The following is a 21,669-nucleotide window of genomic DNA, read 5'->3' on the forward strand; positions in this document are numbered from 1 at the left end:
CATTATACAAATTTGTAAATAGCATCAGTACGTGGGTAATTGCTGAAAGTCTTTTTACTCTAGCATAAACGGTTCAGATGGTATAAAAAGGGGTTTTTTAAAATGTAACACCCTGTAATTAAAAATAGGGCAATTACCCTTAAGTGAAACCTATACCAAAAAATCAGACACTTATTTGTGAACCATCGCCGCAGGATTGCTTCTAAATTTCCGTTACAGTTAGGGAAACATATATTTTTTTTAAAATATCTTTTTTAAAAACTTGTCAACTTTGGGGCGCCACCCCCGCTAAACGGTGGATGATAGACATATGCTGTCGAAGAATAAATCGTAGAAAATATAGTCCTCTTCATATTTCTATAAAAAAAAATTTTTGTAAAAGGTACAGGAAGGGCTACGTTCCGCAAAAACCACAAATTACCCCCTTTAAAGGGGTGAAAAGGGAGGTTCCGGGGCGGAGTTTTTTCAGAAAAAGTTAGTCTTATAATAAGCACCCCTTGATATAACAGAAAAAAAATATAGTCGGACTTGTGTCCATTTTGCAAGGTTGAACCTCTGTTTCCTACACTAATTGTCGTTTTCGAATTTTTTAATCAGTCAATTGTCAGTTACAATAGAAAAAAATTTAAATACATACTGTCACTGTCATATATTTTGTCATCATATTTTTGTTTTTACATACCTACTTCCTCATTCTTTTCAAGGCTAATTCATACCTGCCTAGGGCATAGATTTATAATACTCTAGATTGCGCCCTGCGATCTTATAATGGGTGACGGTTGCGACAGAGATAAATGAGCCTATTTGGTCGGTAGTCTCTTTTTAATTTAAGGGGAATATCGACGACGTGACTATCCCACTTTATCGAGTAATATGTGTTGACAGTTGGAGCGGGTGGTGATGAGAAATGGTCTTTGGTCTTCGGACGTGGATAATCGTGGTTCGAATCCCATACCAACTTTACCTTTTTTATTTTTATTTAATCAATATTGCGTTTATTAGATATTTTTACATCTGAAAAATGGACCTAAGTAAATCTAGCAGATAATAAATGTACCTATGTAAGTTAATATTGGAATACATAATTTGTGAACTGCATAGTAAAATAAAAGTCATTCGTTATTAATATAAATTCGTCCTTATTCGAATGATGTGAATAATATTTGTTTTGCTTCTACTTTTTAAAAAATTGTAACAATAGTTTCATAAATAAAAATAATGTCTAATTACTTATAATTGAATCGGTCATTTCAAAAACAGCAAAGTCCACAATTTTGAGAAACTAACTTTTTGAGAGGAATAGACTCCTTTAAGATAAACGTTGTGTACAAAAACGACACCAGTCCAGTAAAAACATTAGGAACAAAACTACAATATAACTCTGAATTTTGATGTCATCCATTTCATCCATCTTTCGACTATATAGTTAAGTTTTCTTTGCTCTTCTGTAAAATTAGGAATATGTGACTCGTGTTGTTTTTGAAATGACCGATTCAATTAATAAATCGGTGGTACATTATGTTGATATTAATTATTGGTAATTTTTTACGAATATTTTTAATTACTTTATACTATTCTACCATTAACTTATTAAAAAAAATAACATTGGCTTTTATATTTTTAAAAATCTATAGGTACCTATACAGTTTTTCTTATTTGTTATATATTTCTTTGCATAGATTTATTTTAGAGATGTAATAATATCTAATAAACGCAATATTGATTAAATAAAAAATAAAAAAAGTAAAGATTGGTATGGGATTCGAACCAGGATTATCCACGTCCGAAGACAAACGACCAGTTCTCGTCGCCATCCGCTCGAACTGTCAAACCATCTAAAATACTCGACGACAGAGTAGGATAGTGACGTCGTCGATACTCCCCTTGAATTAGAAAGAGACTACCGACCAAATAGGCTCATTTATCTCTGTCGCAACCGTCACCCATTTTAAGATCGTAAGGCGCAATCTAGAGTATTATAAATCTATGGCCTAGGGCAATATTATCTGACAGAACAGCTGTGACAGTAACTTCACATGGACTGATTACTCAACAATTTATTTTTGTCTAATAGTCATTTCTTTTAAATAAAATTAGCAAATAATAATTAAAAGCATAACTTATATGTAAATATTTACCTAAATATCGATCGAAATTCTAAAAATACACTCACGAGGTTTCCGGGAACCTTCAAGCGGGAAAACCTAACCACACGCGCTTTTCACACTTTTCACTAAATTTTCTACTGGAAGAAAAGTTGTTAGGTACACTGGAAGTAGAAGCCTAAAAAGTCGAGTATAATATAAATCCGTGCCTTAATCTTTTAACCTCGAAAAGTGACTGCTGCAGAATTTCTCATTTTGTAGCGGTATCGTTGCTGGAACGATTCGTGTAATATACAGCGAGGTCAAGGTACCGGGCCCCGTTTGTTATCGTGCCGTGCTATTACGATATAATCGAGCGATTAGAGTATGAATGGAGGCGAAAACTGTTCTATCTACAAGGTGAATTAGATAGGTTTATTTGAACTATACCTAGTGTGACCAACTAGCTCGAAAAATCCGGGACATGGCCCGAATTACGAAGTAGTGTCCCGGCGTCCCGGACAAGCCTTCCGGGCCATCCGAATTTTCAACGTTTTGGTAAAATAATTTTATTTTGAAATTTTTAGTACATTATGTATTCTTCTAAGAATTAGAGGTTTTCTTCTCATTGTTAAGCAAATTAAGTCGTGCGACAAATATGATAGTAAGAAGTAATCAACACAAAAATATTCTGAAGTTTTCTAGTGGAATTTTTGACAATTATATTTTGAAGGGATTAATCCACAATCAAAAACTTGAAGCCTTCGAGATGTGGCTATACAGGCAAATCCTAAGGATATCATAGACGGACAAGATAACCAACGAGACCGTACTACGAGAAATGGGGAAAGAAAGAGAAGTGCTGTTTACATTTAAAAAGAGATAGTTAGAATATCTCAGACACATAATGAGAAACGGAAATAAATACAGATTACTGAAAATAATCCTTCAAGGCATAGTATTCGGAAAGCGAGGTATAGCGAGAAGAAGAATATCATGGTTAAAGAACCAGAAGAAGTGGTTCTCCACCAAAACAACTAATCTATTTAAAGCATCTGTTAATAAAATAATTATAGGCAGAATGATCGCCAATATTCGATACGGATAGGCACCAAAAGAAGAAGAAACCACAATTGTATGACACTTACATTTTTATATTAATCTAAGGTTATAATACCTATTTACATGAAACTTCAACATCAGTTGATTTTTCCTTTTTTGAGAACGATTTCCGGATTTAAAAAAAAAACTAAGAAAAATATAATTATTACAGCCAATTGTGGCTTAAACCTATCAAAAATATCATTGGCAACATAAAAATGTTAAATACTCAATAAAATGATGATATTGAAGTTCTGACAAAAAAAATGGCCCGATTTTTATTGAAAAGTCCCGGATTTCTGGTATTTTTTTCAGCCTTGTCCCGAATTGGACTGAATTGGAGTTGGTCACACTAACTATACCTGATACCTACCTACTTGTCAATTAGCTAGACAAGGTATATGAACCAGGTGGAGTAAAAGTGCAATCAACAGGAATGCATTAACTTCTATCTTCTATCTATAGAAAAGCTATATATATTTTAGCCGAACAAGTTCATTACAACAGCCTTATCTCTATTGTTGAAAGATCTAATCGAGAGGCAGTGCCGGATTAACCATTAGGCGGACTAGGCGGTCGCCTAGGGTCCGGACACTTGATGGGGCCCGCATCTCACACAAATTATCGCATTATTGAATTATTTAAGCAGTAATTTAAAAAAAAATTAAAATGTTAAAAAGATCAAATGGGGCTAACTGAGACAAAAAAAAAGAGAATGGTTAATTTATTATTTCCAATCAAACTCAGTTTTTTGCTTTGTCTTCTGTCAAATATCAGGAAAATACAACCGACTTCAAGACAAATTAAGCAGTTATCTTCAAAGGCATTTTTATATTCCATGTTCTAATCATTCCCTCAATTTGGTAATCAAGTTTGCAAGCAAATTTTGCTTAGAAGCTGGTAATTATTTTGGTATGGTACGTTTTTTTTTTCAATTTCTACCCACCGACGGGCCTTATAGTCCATTCACTCACGGTAAAATATTGCAAAACCTCCGGATTTTAAAGAACCTTTGGATTTGAAACAAGAGCTGGGATTGACATGAAATTTGGTATAAGCATAGGTAGCTAATATGTCAAAGAAAAAAGTGGTATTGTGCCAATGTGTGTTTTTGCTCTACGGTTGAGTCCATCCCTTCTCGGGGGTGAAAAAATATACCGTCAAAATAGTCCGGAAGTGGATAAACTGACTAATTCTAAGCAACTTTTATTCAATGGAGTTTTTCATCAAGTCAATACATTACGAGTTAGTTACAAGTGAATATCTTCATCTTTCAACAAAAAATAACACGTTTTTAGACGGTTTTTCGCAAATAACTCAAAAAGTAAGTATTTTATCGAAAAAATATTCTTGTCAAAAATATAGCTTTTGAAAAATTTAAAAAATGGTATATGTGTGCAGTCTGTAAACCCAGTAGAAGCAGAGCTGTAGCTAATGAAAAGTAGGTTCTTATTCGTCAAATTCCAAATCGAATATTTCAACGTGAAATAATCAAAAAATGAAGCGCTTTTCATGGAAAACTCATCATAACTTGTTTAGATGTTAAAAAAAGCATTATTCTTGTTTTTAAAAAAAATTCTAACATCAAAGTAAGCAAGATACGCTCAGAATAAAGTTTATCGCATTTTTTGGGTAAAAAAAAACTGGTGAAAATAACCCCCTAATTAGCATCTCAAATGAAATTAATCCTTACCGCTTCACAAGCTACTTTACTTATGTATTGTTTATAAGCTCTGTAAGTTTTATCGGTATAAAGTGCTTATTTATAAAAGGGCTGTAGTAGAAAGGGCTTGAACAAGTCACTAATTACGAGTGTATGCAATTTTTATTTGGCTTAATGCCTCGACAACTAATCGCCATTAGCATGGTACAGTGGATTTTTCCAATCAGGTACCTAGTGTAATGGGTACAGGGCCCCCGCAACCGGGCGCGCAACGCGTGCGACGCACGCGGGCGCAGCCCGAAAAGGGCGCTAAACCGAAGGTTTGGCAAATAAGAAATACTTATTTTAACGAGATATTCATTTTTTATACAATTTTAATTTTACATTTGTAACGAACATCTGGAGAAATTTCAAAAATAAAAAAAATATTGTTTATTAATGTAAAAATAATTAAAATCTTATTTTATATTTGGTGTTAATAATTTACTACTATATATTAATATATTTTTTAAAACGATATAATATCGAAATACCTATCTTGCAGTACTTATCCGTAAATCGTAACAATTTGTTTAGATGTCAAAACTTGTTGGGTTGTAATATTCTATCCAGATTTGAAGCTTTCGTGGATTTTTGAAATTAAAATAATTTCATCAAAATGTGGCATTGGGTTTTTTTGAGAAGAGGAATTCAAATTTTGAAAAATAAAATTTAACGGTGGATAGCTTGGGTTTTGGGTTAAATATATTTTTTAATAATTTAATAGAAACACCCAATTTGATAAATAATACATGCAATAAAAAGGCATACGAGTAGATAGTAATATATAAATAATATGTAGGTACCATGATATTTATTTCTAAACTACCGTTTTTGAAATTCTGGGAGCAAGTAGGCATAAAGCAAGTGCTTTACTATTAAATATCCAATCATTTAAATTTATTTATAGAGATCATAATGATTATTTGGTATCATATTTATTCCAGATTAATATTATAAGCAAAATGATACAATAATTGACATTAAAGTATGTCAAAACTATCTAAAGAATCTAATTGATCATTATAAAAATTACAGTCTCCCCCTTCTGTGGTTCCCGTCGCTAAGGTATAAGGTGCCCGCCTGCAAAACTAGCATAATGCCCTTAGATTTTTATAATTAGTATGTATTTTGTATAACATCAGCAGCGAAAAGCTCATTTTGGCGCCCACCAAATAGGGGCGCCCGCCTGCAGTGCAGCATCACTTACAGGCCCGTTATCGCCGGCCATGTGTGGCTCAATGGTAAGAGAGCCGACCTTTGGATCAAAGGGTTGTGAGTTATGAATCCCAGCTGAGTATCAAATTTTTCTTTATTAAAAATCAGTTAATAGAAATAATTTCTATCCTTGTGGGATCGGTGAAGGGAGACGTTTGGATACAATTAGCGTCTCTTTGCAAAGAAAATGAAATATACTTTACTATATAACAAGACATTTACTCAACACACACATTTACACTATAATCTGAATGTGAAATCAACTGTATCATGCCAATGGCCAAAAAAATTACAGAGATGAAAATGTTGTTGGGGAAATAATTGCCCAAGTGGGAAAATTGGCAGCTGATGAATAAGGTTTTCCTTCGTTAAATATCGTGAAACGAAAATATAAACCAATATTTTTCGATTATGAACATAGAAACGAGACATTTTAAGATTCAAAAACCGCGTTTAAAGTATTATTATTTTTTAGAATAATTGATCAAATTCATTGAATAGTAGATTTGATACGATGTCTTATTATGATAATGTTTTTGGTTTTTTCAGTCATATTTTTACATTGAGTGACCATGATATTTTAAAACATTGTCTTGCTCTTCAACAAAAGATAACTGATCCAGTAAAGACGGAGGCAAAAGTAGAGATTGATGCAACTGATTTATTTAGCGAGATAAAAGCTTTATAATTAGGTACTTTAATTACCTAACTCATCAGATCCACTTAATATTTTTCAATATATATTTGAAAATAATCTAACTTCATCTTTACCAAATATCACTGTTTCATGAAGAATCATCCTCACTTTTGTGACTGTCTGTTGCTTCTGCAACTGTTGCTTCTGGTGATCGATCATTTTCAAAATTAAAGTTAATTAAAAATTGTTTGAGCTGTACTATGGTACAGGAAAGATTATCTGGTTTGGTAATATTAACCATCGAGCAAGAGCTCGTCAATAAAATTGACTTAAGGATATTATAAACGAATTTGCTGCCGTCAAATTTAGAAAAACACCCATTTAATTCAATTTAGATTTAAGATATTGATTTCTAGGTTTAAGGGCGTAGGCGCAAAATGTGGCGCTAATGTGTTTTAAATGCATTTATTTTTTTCGAATCCTGAGAAAACTAATATGTAAGAATTTTTGAAAAAATTAAACTCAGAATGAAAGATTGCAATATTACCGAGGGCCGAAAGTCCCTGAAAGCTTCTATAATTTTACAGTTTTACAGTATTTCTATAGTTTATTTTAATACATTAGAGGGGTGAAAAAAAAAAGAAAATTTAGCGTAATTTTTAATTTCAAATATCTCATTCAAAATAACTTTTTTGGTCATTCTAAGGGACTTCGGCTCTCGGTAATAATGTAATCTTTCATTCTGCGTTAAAATTTTTTAAAAATACTTATTAGTTCTCTCAGGATTCTAAAAAAAAACGAATGCATTTAAAACACATTGGCCCGAAATTTTACGTCTACGCCCTAACTAATATACATATTAAAGTTTTATTTGTTTTTTGCCATTATCACTAAATTAGTTACAAAAAAAATAAATTGAGATCTTGCAATTTCTGTTGTAAAACGAGTAAAAAATAAAAAATTATAGATTTATTTCATAATAATTGGATATAGGTAGATTTAAAGGGCGCCAAAATATATCCAGCACGCGGGCGCCGCTCAGCCTTGCGGGGGCCCTGAATGGGTAGTGTGTGTGTTGAGTAAATATCTTGTTATTTAGCAAAGTCGTCATTGTTTTTGCAAAGAGACGCTAATTGTATCCGAACGTCTGCGGTTTCTCCGGTGAGTACCGATCCCACAAGGATATAAACTATTTTCATTTATTAATTTTTAATAAATGAAAAATTCTCTACCCAGGGTATGCAAATTTTAAGCAGTCATATCAACCAATTTTTATCTTCCAAAAAAGCAAAAATCTGAAATATTCAGAAAAGCAAAACCTACATTTTCTACTCTTGAAGATTTTGGGTACCATTAATAATTTTTAAGTTATTTTGAAAAAAAAGGTATTTTTTTTAATTTCAAACCCAATGTTTTAGACGGAGAGCTAGAGGCGAGAAATCATCGTCATAAGTAATATGAAGTTTGGCATGTGAAATGTGTCTATTGTATATTGATAACTATGACCCCTTTCAGGCTGACACCTCAGTGGATACAGGAAGTAGCAATAAGGGATGAAAGGGGAAAGTTGGTGCAGTCATTAAATGTTTTCACCTTCTACTTTGTTAAACCTCCATCGATTTGCATGAAAATTGGTGAGTAGTTAGAGAATAACTCAAGAAACAAAACTGGTATGGTGCCAACGTGCGCTTTTACCCTGGGGGTGGATGCCACCCCTTCACGGGGGTGAAAACTATTTTATTAAAAATAACCCCACTAATCGATAGAGGGACAAATTTTAAGCAAAATTTGTTACTTCTAATTATTAAATAAATCAATACTTTTTGAGTTATTAAAGATAAAAGATTTGAATTTTTCGTGAAATAAATGCATGATGTAAAGCGGTTTTTCGTGAATAATTAAAAAACTGTAAGTTTTATCAAAATAGTTATGATTACCAAAATTAAAGATAATAAAAAATAAAAGAGATTTGTTATTCGAAAAACCTTTGAGAATTAATAAACAGTGAGTTATAGGTGATGGAATATATATTTTTTTCGGCTAGTACTCAAATCTAAGTATTCAAGCTCAAATAATGGGAAAACGGTGCATTTTATAAAATATATTTACTGAACATTTGTCAAAGTATCCAAGAATACTTATCAAGTGAGCTCCAGATGAAGTTTATAACATCAAAGCTAAGCAAGTGATGATGAAAATAAGAGAACCCTTTCGAGTTTTTAGGAAAAAGTGAAAATTAAAACATACGCTATTTATATATTTATTTTCAAAAATTTCTTAACAGAATAATTTTTAAAGGAATTTGGGGAATGAAGTTAGGATTATAATTTATTATCAAGTTCGTTTTATTACAATTTAAATATAACAAGTTAAAAATGCGAGCATTATTATAACGAAAACTTTGTTTTTTATGTATTTAAATTCCTAATATGGAAAATTGCTATTAGAAAAGTTGTTTAGAATTAAAAATTATGTTTAATGTGCAATTATATCCTACTATTTAAATATTGTGAGCTATAAAGGCACTTTACTGAGCGAATTTCTTGAGCGAAATTCATATTTTTTACACATTGACTAAAATCGATACAATTTTATAATAATCTTATGTTTATGATTGCATCTTGGATTTTAGACCGTGCAGATCTTTTTATGAAGAATAATTTTTGTTCTTAAAATTAATAATAAAAGAGTTATAAATGAAAATGATGATTGGAAGGTATCTCTAATTTGAGAAAAAAATTAAATATTTTCTTTTTATTAGAAGAATGTAGATAATAGTTACATTATTATAATAATTATTGATTATTTAATTATAATAATAACAACTATTGCATATATGTATTAGAACACAGTTTTTAATTCCAAACAATTTTTCGTAATAACAATAATTTACAACAGTGTGAAATTAACTACTTTAATCTTGAGCGAAATTCATATTTTTTAAAATACCTCCTGTAATATAGAAAAAATTTGCTATCTGATGATTGAATCGTAGGTTTTAGACGATGCAGAACTTTTTATGAATTATAACTTTATTTCGTAAAATTAAAAATAAAAAAGTGTCCCGTAATATATGTGTCCAACTTAAGTAGACACACTGTATATTATACAATATAATATACATAATACATAGATCATTGGGTAGACAGCACCAAAAATTTGTAACCTGCCATTTAACATTACTTACATTAAAATTAATAAGTAATATTTATTTATTTGATATTTCAATTCTTTTACAGTTTATATGAAGTAATATATTTTTGAAATAATATGTATGTTACTAAAATATTATTTTTATATTATTTCGATATTTAATCGAATTTTTTCTATCGGTATAAACTTAGTGGCGGTTCTAGCCAGGGGCAGGGGGGCAGCTGCCCCCTTCAGTTTTTACAGTACTTTTGTACTATAATTTTCTTTAAAAGTGCACGTTATCTTGTTTATTTACCGGTTGTGTTCCCTTGCCCCCCACTTTTTTTGGTCTAGAACCGCCCCTGTATAAACTGAATATGTACAGAAACTGAGGGTGTCCAATAATGGGCACATTTGACATAATATTCAAATACATTTTTGCTATATTTTATATAAATGGCTCATAACAATTTTAAAAATTTATATAAATAATATAATAATTAAGCTCCAAATTTTTGGAGCCTAAACTTTGAAAAATGTTTGTAGCATAATGTTTAATGGTATCAACTTTTCCGGGAGCTCATATGATACATATTTCTAAGTACTTTGACAAGTGTTCAGTAAATATATTTTATAAAATGCACCGTTTTTCCCGTTATTTGAGCTTGAATACATAGATTTGGGTACTAGCCGAAAAAAAAATATACGTTCCATCACCTATAAGTCACTTTTTATTAATTCTCAAAGGTTTTTCGAATAAGAAATCTCTTTTATTTTTTATTATCTTCAATTTTGGTAATCATAACTATTTTGATAAAACTTACAGTTTTTGAATTATTTACGAAAAACCGCTTTACATCATGCATTTATTTCACGAAAAATTCAAATTTTTGATCTTTAATAACTCAAAAAGTATTGATTTATTTTAATAATTAGAGGTAATAAATTTTGCTTAAAATTTGTCCCTCTATCGATTAGTGGGGTTATTTTTAATAAAATAGTTTTCACCTCTGAGAAGGGGTGGCATCCACCCCCAGGGTAAAAGCGCACGTTGGCACCATATCAGTTTTATTTCTTGAGGTATGCTCTAATTACTCACCAATTTTCATGTAAATAGATGGAGGTTTAACAAAATAGGAGGTGAAAACCTTTAATGACTGCGTTAACTTTCCCCTTTCATCCCTTATTGCTACTCCCTGTATCCACTGAGGTGTCAGCCTGAAAGGGGTCATAATTATAAACATACAATAGACACATTTCACATGCCAAACTCCATATTACTTATGATGATGATTTCTCGCCTCTAGCTCTTAGACTATTTTGAAATATAAGCACTGTGTGAACCGGTGAAACTTACACTTACAGATCAAATCAAATAAATAATGTACTTATAAGTTTTTTCAAGATTTTCATAAATTTTCAAGATTTTTTTGCCAAAAAAAAGGAATCAACGTTATTTTAAGCTTTACTTGCTTAATTTTGATACTAGAAACTTGTTTAAAAAAAACAAAAATAAAACTTTTTTAACACTGTAAAAAGTTCTGATGATTTTTCACCGAAAAGTGCTTCATTTTTTGGTTATTTGCGTTGAAATATTTGATTTGGAATTTGTCGAATAAGAATTTACTTTTCATTAGCTCCAGTTCTGCTTATACTGGGTCTACATACTTCATACATGCTACATACACCATTTTTTTAAATTTTGTATACACTATATTTTTTCTAAGAATATTTTTTCGATAAAATAATTAATTTTGGAGTTATTTGCGAAAAACCGTCTAAAAACTTGTTTTTTCTTGTTGAGAAATGAACATATTCACTCGCAAATAACTCAAGAAGTATTGATTTAGTGAAAAAACTCAATAGAACAAAAGTTACTTAAAATTAATCAGTTTATCCATTTCCGCACTTATTTTGAATGTATGTTTTTTCACCCCCGAAGAGGTGGCACTCATACCCAGGGCAAAATCACATATCGACACCATATCCCTTTTTTTCTTTGGCATACTATGGACTATTAATTAGAAGTTGTTGCGAAATGTAAAAAAAAGAAAAATGATCTTTTTTACATTGTGGTAATTTATTTTTGGAGTAACTACTTCCCAAAACAACATAAATATCAATCTGTAAATTTGTTTTAAGTAAATGGTCGTTATAAAGGGGCCTACTTCTTATGGCCGCCTAGGGTCCCATGATGCCTTAAACCGTCACTGTCGAGAGGAAGAAGAAGAATTAATTATTAAACAATAAATAATATTATCTGTAACTAAATATCGTGTTTGCCTTTCTTTAACTTTAATTGTTGCAACATACTTCTAAAAACTTATTTTTTTAAATACAGAGTTCAACAGGAACAGCAAAGGCGCATTTGAATATTTGCCGCCCCTGGGCTATCCACAATTTGCCGCCCTTCCCAGCACCATTTTTTATTTTTTTACCAAAATTTGCCGCCCCCTGAATTCTGCCGCCCTGGGCTATAGCCCATTCAGCTCATAAGTAAATTCAACCCTAGCGATATTCAGAAAACAGTTTGGTTTAGTTTTGACCATTTCCGTTAATTGTTGAGTCTACTATACCAGATTTTAATATCTGCTATACGGCCTATACGATCATAATTATAGAATTCCACAAAATCAGGACTATATTGTGAAAGAGCAAAGACCTATAACTTTTTGAGGAAGATTGGACTTGATTGCAGCATATTTTTAGCCGAGTTCATTACAACCATATCTCTATTGTTGAAAAATCTAAGTTAGGTATAACTAATGATTCAGGAGGAATTATAATAGAACAATGATTAATGAGATTTATCATCATCATCATGTAACCTCTTCCGTCCACTGCTGGACATAGGTCTCTCCCATATTTTGCCACTCTTCACGGTTCTGTGCGCCTTGTTGCCATTTTTTGGACATTAGTTTAATGTCGTCCATCCAGCGTGTTGGTGGTCGTCCTCTGCTGCGTTTGTCGTCTCTTGTACGGCAGTCTTTTTAAAGACAGATCACATGCTATGATTTTTTTGTGACGGATATTCTTGAGTTGGGATTGATTTCATGTAATCGAATGAACTATATTTTAGTAAAGTCGTCCCAGGAACGCAACTCATAAATATTGGCGATATCATTTTAAAGTCTTCTACTTTAAAATGTATAATATACGTCTGAATTGTTAATATAAATGAGTCAGATTAAATAAATTATTATATTAATTTTTACTTAGCAACAACATTTTTGTTTATTTTAGTAGTAGGTATTTTGTATTTTGACAACGAAACTCGATTTGGGCTTCGAAACGGTAATAAAATTATTTTTTTGGTAAAATTTTGGATTATTCCCATTAAAAATAGTTGATTATAAAAATGCCACAAGGAAATAGCTTCAGAAAAACATTATATTGCTACATAAATGAAATGTGTATTTAATTCCTCTTTTGTAGCTTCCTTTCCCATTTCCTGGAATTTGCTTCTATCAACTTCATTTCCTTTCCAGTCTCGTACACTATTTTGATGCAAACCTTCTTAAAAACTAGATTTCCATCTTTTTCGAGGTCTGCCTTTTCTTCTTTTCTGTATTGGTTACCGAAGAATTATTTCCGTCATTTTTTCCTATTCTAATTTTTCAATTAGTCCTAGATATAACATATTCTTTAAAATTTATGCTCCAAAAATTTTTCAAAAAAAATCTGTTAAAAATTTTTCCAAAAAATATTATTTTTTTAATAACTCCGTTAATTTTGAGATATCAGATTCACCTAAAAATCATTTGAAAGCTAAAAGTAAGGGCTTTTAAACCACGGTGAATTTCATCTTTGAAACCCCTTACTTTTTTAAAATAAAAGGTTAAATGACCCCGGTTACATGGTTTTAGCAGCAAAATTTAAGATTTAAACGTGTCTATCTCAGTTATTTTGTACCCTTTAGTTTGCCAATTAAATATAGAAGGTATAAGTAGAGCCAAATGTCAAATTCTAAACAAACTATTAAAAGATAACGATATTGATCTGGTCGCATTACAAGAAACGCATACAGAAAACGAATTTCAATTGAGTTCAAGAGGAAAAATCCCCGGCTATGATCTACTGGGTGCTACCTACGACAGAGCCTACGGTGTAGCAACTTACGTACGTACAGACATAGAAAATGCAGCCTTGATTTCTACTTCTACCAAGAACAACATCCACGAGGTAACTGTGAAAATCGGCAATATCTATTTATCAACTAAATTTTCGTTTATAAAAATTAATTATTATTATTTTTTAATGTATTGTGATCTTTATTTTTATACAAAAACTGTGAATATTTATACGCTAAATAAATAAATTTTGTACCCTACAGAAATAGTAAAAAAGGTGAAATATTTGATACAGAAAAAACTAAAATTTAGTTAAATATCACTTTTTTCTTATATTGAGTATTTTTGTAGTTATTATTAAAAGAAAATCAAAATTACGATAATTTGAAAAATTCTCATTTTTTAAAATTATATCTTTTTTTCAAAAATATGCATTCTAAATCGCTCAAAATTGTTTAAATCATTACTTATGCTAATATAAAGAAATTCTGATAAGGATTTCTATAAATTTTAATAGTTGTGGAAATGGCGTATGTTTTATTTTTCACTTTTTCCAAAAAATTCGAAAGAGTTCTCTTATTTTCAGTAGTAATTGCACAAGAGCTCTAAAATTATTGAATTTTTCCCGAGTGTCACTTTGGCAGTTTTAATTTCACGAGCCGAAGGCGAGTGAAATTATGTCAAAGTGTCACGAGGGCAAAAATTCTATATTAATTTTAGAGTTCGAGTGCAATTTGTTGCGATTATTTCATGAATAAAACTGTTCAAAACCAAAATTTTATTGTAATTTATATATGTAAGTACCAATTAGTGAAATTAAACACACAGTTGTTATAAATATGTATTTGACGGTTGAAAGTCATCACTTTTATAATTTTTAAAACATTTGTCATTAATGTCACTGAATGTATTTTTTCGTAGCAACGAAGGGCATCTGACGTAATATGCTTAACGACGGGAGATTATCAAAAATTATCACCTTAATTTGCATGTCTGTAGCTTTCTATTGGTCAGAATCTCCTATGAATGAAATAATCATCATAATTTGCTTAATTTTGATGCTATTAACTTCTTCTGGAGCTCATTTGATAGGTATTCCGAAATACTTTGACAAGTTCTTAGTAGGTATATTTTATAAAATGCATCATTTTCCCGTTATTTAAGCTTGAATACTTAGATTTGCGTACTCGTCGAAAAAAATATACCTTCAATTACCCATAACTCAGTTTGAATTAACATTAGTGTAGTTCTTTAAATACGTATTTTATTAAATTTTTTATTATCTTTAATTTTGGTAATAATACCTTTTTTCTAAAAGCTTATAGATTTTGAGTTATACGTGAATAAGCTTTAAAACATGTATTTTTTACGAAAAAATAAAATCTTTGATCTTTAGTAACTCAAAAAGTATTTATTTAGGTATATTAATAAGTTTATATAAAAAATTTTGCTTAGAATTTGTCCCTCTATCGCTTTATGGTATTATTTTTAATGAAATAATTTTCATCTCCGAGAAGGGGTGGCATCCACCCCCAGGGTAAAAGCGCAACTTGTAATCATGTCACTTTTGTTCCTTGAGGTATCCTCTAACTACTCACCAATTTTAATGAAAATCAATGGAGGTTCAACGAAATCGGAGGTGAAAACCTTCAGTGACTGCACTATCTCCAAAATCCAAACTCTTTGGAAAATGTATGAAACTTCGCTGTTTGTAATATTAAATTTTAAATCGGTTTCACATGTGCTTCATTCAGGTATGAAAGTTTGGACATCTTGGATATTAGCGCACCCTAATATGTCTGTGTAGATATTGGCATTGGATCCGACCGTCACATGTAACACCATTGCCGTATCCTCTATTTTTTTCATACTATCACGTTACAATTTTTTGTGATATTATATTTGTGTGTGAAATGTATCATTTTTGTGTATTTTAGGTATGTTCTAATATGTTATGTATATATAGGTTTTTACTTGATTATTTTAAATCATTGTGACGTTTAACTTGCTAGAAACCTTGTAATATTGTGTAATGTATTAAAAGTAAGTAGTTTTGAAACACCAATTAAGTAAAGTTTATTATGTTGTTGTTTTCACCAATTTTGAAAAATGTGAAAACGTAAACGTTATTATTCTATTATTCTTGTAGGTACATTTAACATTGATTGAAATTATAAAAGAAATATATAGAAAACAGCATGGCAACACTGTGACGCACAAACATAAAAATTCAGCAACATTCAGCTGTGCGTTACATAGGGTGCTTTAATACCCAAGATGTCCGAAATTTTTGCTTTATTCCTTGACAGGTTTTCGACTTTATTTGTTCCCTTTTTTACTTATCTTTATTAGTGTTCCGTGAGTATCATTCAATAAAACAAATATACGAGTCATCATTCAATACAAATTTAAAAAAAAAATCGACAGGACTTCATCTCTGAATAGTCTTAAACTTTACCTTTACAGTTAAAGACATATATTTCCCAAGACCAATGAGAATAATAATTAAAAAATAATCACTTTAAAAGACATAACAAAACACATGATAAATGAAGAGCTAACTGATTTGAGTAATTAACCGTAGATTCGTAGATACTCGTAATATGTTTTAACGAAACTCAGAGAAATAGATAAAAAAAAACCTAGAAACGCACCTGGCTTCTACTGATTTAGAAAAATTCTAGGCCTAGAGAAAAAGTTTGCAAAATTCTATAAAATCTACTTGCAGATAAATCTATACTTTATTATTGTAATAAAAACATTATATGGAGGAAGTCTGGTGTATATTGCGTATGGCGGCACGTCTTTATAACCGATACAACCAATAAAGGGCTTATACGAGTGGTGTAGTATTCTCCTCTGTTATTTAACATATATGTACTTAGAAATTAATATGGAAAACTTAAAAAGAGCATGTCAATGTCAGGTCAGTCAGGTTATGAAATTAACAATTAAAGATGGACATCTACGCTGAGTTATGTGGACGATCAAGTAGTCATAGTCATAGCTCAAGATGCTTTATATTTAGAATTTGTGCTTCGTAGATATTAGCAGTATTATCAGAAATGAATTTTAAAAGTACATACCTAGAGATTGAGAAAACTAACAATATAAAAAACATCGCAAAGTTTAAATATCTCGGAACTCAAATAACATCTTATAGTAGAAGAATTGCATATATAAAAAAGTATGGTAGGAACAAAGGTAGACAAGTGATTTGATGTTCGAATGACAGACAGACGGTGGGATAAAGACATAATGAAAGAAATTAAAAACTAGGTATATTGGAAAGCGTATGGTTGAGTCGGCCTTTTGCTACACATCTGAAAGATTGGAAAATGGGATACTTAAGCTCCATACATAAAAAGAGAAACATAAATGACCCCAATAATTATAGCGGAATATGCGTTACACCTTCAGTGGGTAAGTTATATGGGAAAATCATCATAGCAACTGTTGCGAACTTCAGAAAAACAGAATGGTTTTGGGATCGGACGCTCATGTACTGATAATATATTTTCTATAAAACAGCTCGTAGAAAAAACAATAGCATTCAACGCTATTGCGTTGCACATTGCACATTGTATTGGTGGATCTCTGACAGGACTACGATAGTGTGGCAACAACCTGTAGAAAGCAATGGAAAATCATGGAGTAGATAACACCTGCACAAATGCCGTAAAATCACTATACGAAGACAGTGAATGTAAAATAAAAGTCTGACAAAACTATTCAGAATGGTTTAAAGTCAATAAAGGACTTCCATAAGGATGCTAACTATCACCAACCTTATATTTAACTTATATCTAACTTTATATAGATGAAATCCTAAACAATTATAAAAAGAAATGTGGACAGATGGGGGTAAAAATTGACGGAAACTATATCCATAGCCTTTTATTTGCCGGTGATCAAATAATTTGATCACATGATAATGCCGGAAGACAAAAGTGATAATCATCTATATGATCAAAAAGCTGGAAGATGGGGTTTGGAAATTAATTGTAATAAAACGCAATACATGGTCATTGAAAATGTCAAATTCTAGAGAGGAGAGGAGCATTTTGACGCCTGTCAAAATTTTCAATGTATTTTAAATATAATCATATTTTTTCGAATCCTGAGAAAACTAATACGTATTTTTGAAAAATTTAAACGCAGAATGAAAGATTACTTTATTGGCGAGGGCCGAAAGTCCCTTAGAGTGAATAAAACGTTTCTTTTGAATGAGATATTTGAAATTAAAAATCACACTAAATTTTCTCTTAGTTTTTCACCCCTGTAACTTATTAAAATAAACATTATAGAAGTTTTTAGGGACTTTCGGCCCTCGGTAATAACTTAATCTTTCATTCTGCGTTTAAATTTTTCAAAGATACCTATCAGTTTTCTTAGGATTCGAAAAGAATGAATCCCATTTAAATAGCATTGAAGCCGAAAGTTCGCACCCATCCCCTTAAACAATATTGGAAAGCTGTAGGCTCAGAAACATGGGTGATATATAGAATGGAAAACAGAATAAAAGAATAAACGCAAATGAAAAGATGTTTTGGAGAAGAAGCTACAAATTAACTCTAATGTACAAAGTGATAAATGAAAGAATTAGAGAATGCTAATGAATGTGAAGGAGACAGTAAATGACGAAATTGAAAAAGGAAAATTACTCAGGAATGGACACATGCGAAGGATGGACAAGAATACCGCTGAAAACTTAGAAATGGAAACTAAAGAGAATGAGGAAAAGAGGACGTAATGATAAGGAACGTAGAGATTGTTTTTATAGATTTGTTTGTCTAAACTTTACACCTAATAAAATTACGTAAACTTATTTGCGTAGCGTCTTTCTCAAAAAAGTTAGCTCCTCAAACTAATTGTTGGGAAAAATGTTGACAAAAGACTATTTAGTTCTAGATGGATTCGTTCCTCATATAAGATAATTTGAATATTATTGTAATAATTCTTTACTTGTGAATTTCACTTTTCCCAATTGCTTCTGGATCCAAATTTGACTACTTTATTTTTTTACTTTTTATTTTCTGTAATTATTATTCTCACATTTATTTTTCTTACATCTTTATCCGTATTTTAATCTTTCATGACTACAAAATCGTTTTCTCCAGATTCCCTTCCATTTGGTAAAATAAAGCAAATTATTAATTGGATACATTTATTCAAGGGTAGTCACAATATCGGATTAAAAACAGGAGACATAGTACCTACGTAACTGCGGAACGAAGTGAAGCCAATCCTGAAAAAAAAATAGAAAAATCAAATCAGACTTGAATGGCAGGAATTTGATACAATAAATAATATCATTAATCATTAAAACTCAAATGTATCAAAGCTACTAAAATCATATTCTCAATTTTATAGGTTTAAAGATCAAAGCCAAATCTGATTTAATGAAAGTTTATTTATACAGGGTGTTAGTAAATAAGTATGAAAAATTTTAAGGGCTAATTCTACATGAAAAATTAATACCAGTTTGTTCTATAAACATATGTCAGCAAATGCTTAGTTTCGGAGATACGGGGTGTTGAAATTTTTATTTCAAACTGTCAATTTATTTATTGCTCTAAGACCAGTTGAGCTATGAAAATGAAATTTGGTGAGTTTTAGGAAGTAGTTATTACGAATTTTGTGACATACAATTTAGAATTTTGTATTCATCATTGGCGCACCTACGGGCAATGGTCTGAATTATTTTAAAGAAAAAAATAGTACGCCACTGAGATATTTCGAATTAAAAATTATTTTTATATTCCCCGTCTAATTTATGATAAAAAACCTTTCTTGCCTTTTTTTCATATGATGCACTGTTTTTATGCAGAAAAATAAAACATCTTGGCGCGTATTTTTCATTTCTTAATACATCATCAAGAACTACCCAATATAATAATACTAAACTAGAACAATAACAGAAAATATTACTAATAGATTTCAACTAGGTGCAAAGCTGCAAGAAATGTTTAAAATGATCTCCTTTGCAGACAACAGAAGAATTTTATATTCATCATTGGCGCGCGTACGGGTAATGGTCTGAATTTTTTGAAGAAAAAAATAATACGCCACTGAGATATGTCAAACTAAAAATAATTTTTGAATATCTAGTTCAATTGACGACAAAAAATCTTTCTTTCCTTTTTTCATACGAGGCGCCGTTTTTATACAAAAAAAATAAAACATCTTAATTACCAAGTATTTCAGGTAGTTTCCATATGCATAGGAACTTGTTCAAATACTTTGTAAACGTTAAGATGTTTAATTTTTTTTGCATAAAAACGGCGCCGCATATGAAAAAAAGGCAAGAAAGATTTTTTGTCGTCAATTGAACGAGGAATTCAAGAATGATTTTTAGTTTGACATATCTCAGTGGCGTACTATTTTTTTCTTCAAAAAATTCAGACCATTAACCGTACGCGCGCCAATGATGAATATAAAATTCTTCTGTTACCTGTAAAGGAGATCATTTTAAACATTTCGTGCAGCTTTGCACCTAGTTGAAATGGTATTAGTAATATTTTCTGTTATTGTTCTAGTTTAGTATTATTATATTGGATAGTTCTTGATGATGTATTAAGAATTGAAAAATATGCGCAAAGATGTTTTATTTTTCTGCATAAAAACGGTGCATCATATGAAAAAAAAGCAAGAAAGGTTTTTTATCATAAATTAGACGTGGAAGTTAAAAATAATTTCTAATTCGAAATATCTCAGTGGCGTACTATTTTTTTCTTTAAAATAATTCAGACCATTGCCCGTAGGCGCGCCAATGATAAATACAAAATTCTTAATTGTATGTCATAAAATTAGTAATAACTATCTCCTAAAACTCACCAAATTTAATTTTTATAGCTCAACTGGTGTTAGAGCAATAAATAAATTGGCAGTTTGAAATAAAAATTTCAACACCCCGTATCTCCGAAACTAAGCATTTGCGGACATATGTTTATAGAGCAAACTGGCATTAATTTTTCATGTAGAATTAGCCCTTAAAATTTTTCATACTTATTTACTAACACCCTGTATATTTTTAAGATTTCATCTTAATTGGCACAATTATATATATATAACGCTCATCAAAATTAGCCAAACACTTTTTTTGAAAGTGAGAAAAATGCTACGCAAATAATTTTAAACATTTTACGAGGCATATTACACCAGGAAAATGGTAAAAAGTGAAAAAAAAAATAGTAACAGGATGTATTAACTGAATCGCTACATTTCTTAGTTTGGTTTTTTAAGGTACGATTCCAACAACGACTGCAGACGGCAACTGCAGGCGGCAGTTAGCGAACGGCTCCACGGGCGAGAAATTGACGCTAGCAGTAGCCGTAAAACGAACTTAAGGTTCCACAGAACGGAATAGGAATAGCCGAACTGAACCGACTACGCACAAGTCCTGTAGTCGGTACAGTTCGGCTATTCCTATTCCGTTCCGCGGAACCTTAAGTTCGTTTTACGGCTACTGCTAGCGTCAATTTCTCGCCCGTGGAGCCGTAGGCTTAGAGTTGTCACCATGACGACGTCCTGCTGTCCGGCAGAACGGCAGTTGCTAATAAATATACAAATTAATAGTGCAAAGTAATGACGTCGTCATGGTGACAACTATAACTGCCGCCTGCAGTTGCCGTCTGCAGTCGTTGTCGGAATCGTACCTTTGTAGTCCAGAGCGCATCTGTTTTGAGATGGACGTTGAGAGGTGACTCATATTTTTTTGCAGAA

At 31.2% G+C, this 21,669-nt stretch overlaps 1 protein-coding gene across 4 annotated transcripts in view; it reads right to left on the reverse strand.

Annotated features, from left to right (window-relative positions):
- Positions 1–21,669, reverse strand: part of LOC114326144 (xylulose kinase) — a 154,871-nt gene that overhangs the window by 75,886 nt on the left and 57,316 nt on the right. For 2 of the 4 annotated variants that reach the window (XM_028274393.2, XM_028274392.2), the window contains exon 1: positions 2,139–2,463. The exons of 1 other annotated variant lie outside the window; for it this stretch is intronic. The gene's annotated coding sequence lies outside the window, so the exon portion shown is untranslated. Of the gene's footprint in view, positions 1–682; positions 702–2,138; positions 2,464–21,669 lie in introns of those variants that run through there. One more of the 4 variants, XM_050652460.1, reaches the window with a different exon arrangement.

This window comes from Diabrotica virgifera, chromosome 5 (genome assembly GCF_917563875.1).
Source record: "Diabrotica virgifera virgifera chromosome 5, PGI_DIABVI_V3a".
Taxonomy (NCBI): Eukaryota; Metazoa; Arthropoda; class Insecta; order Coleoptera; family Chrysomelidae; genus Diabrotica; species Diabrotica virgifera.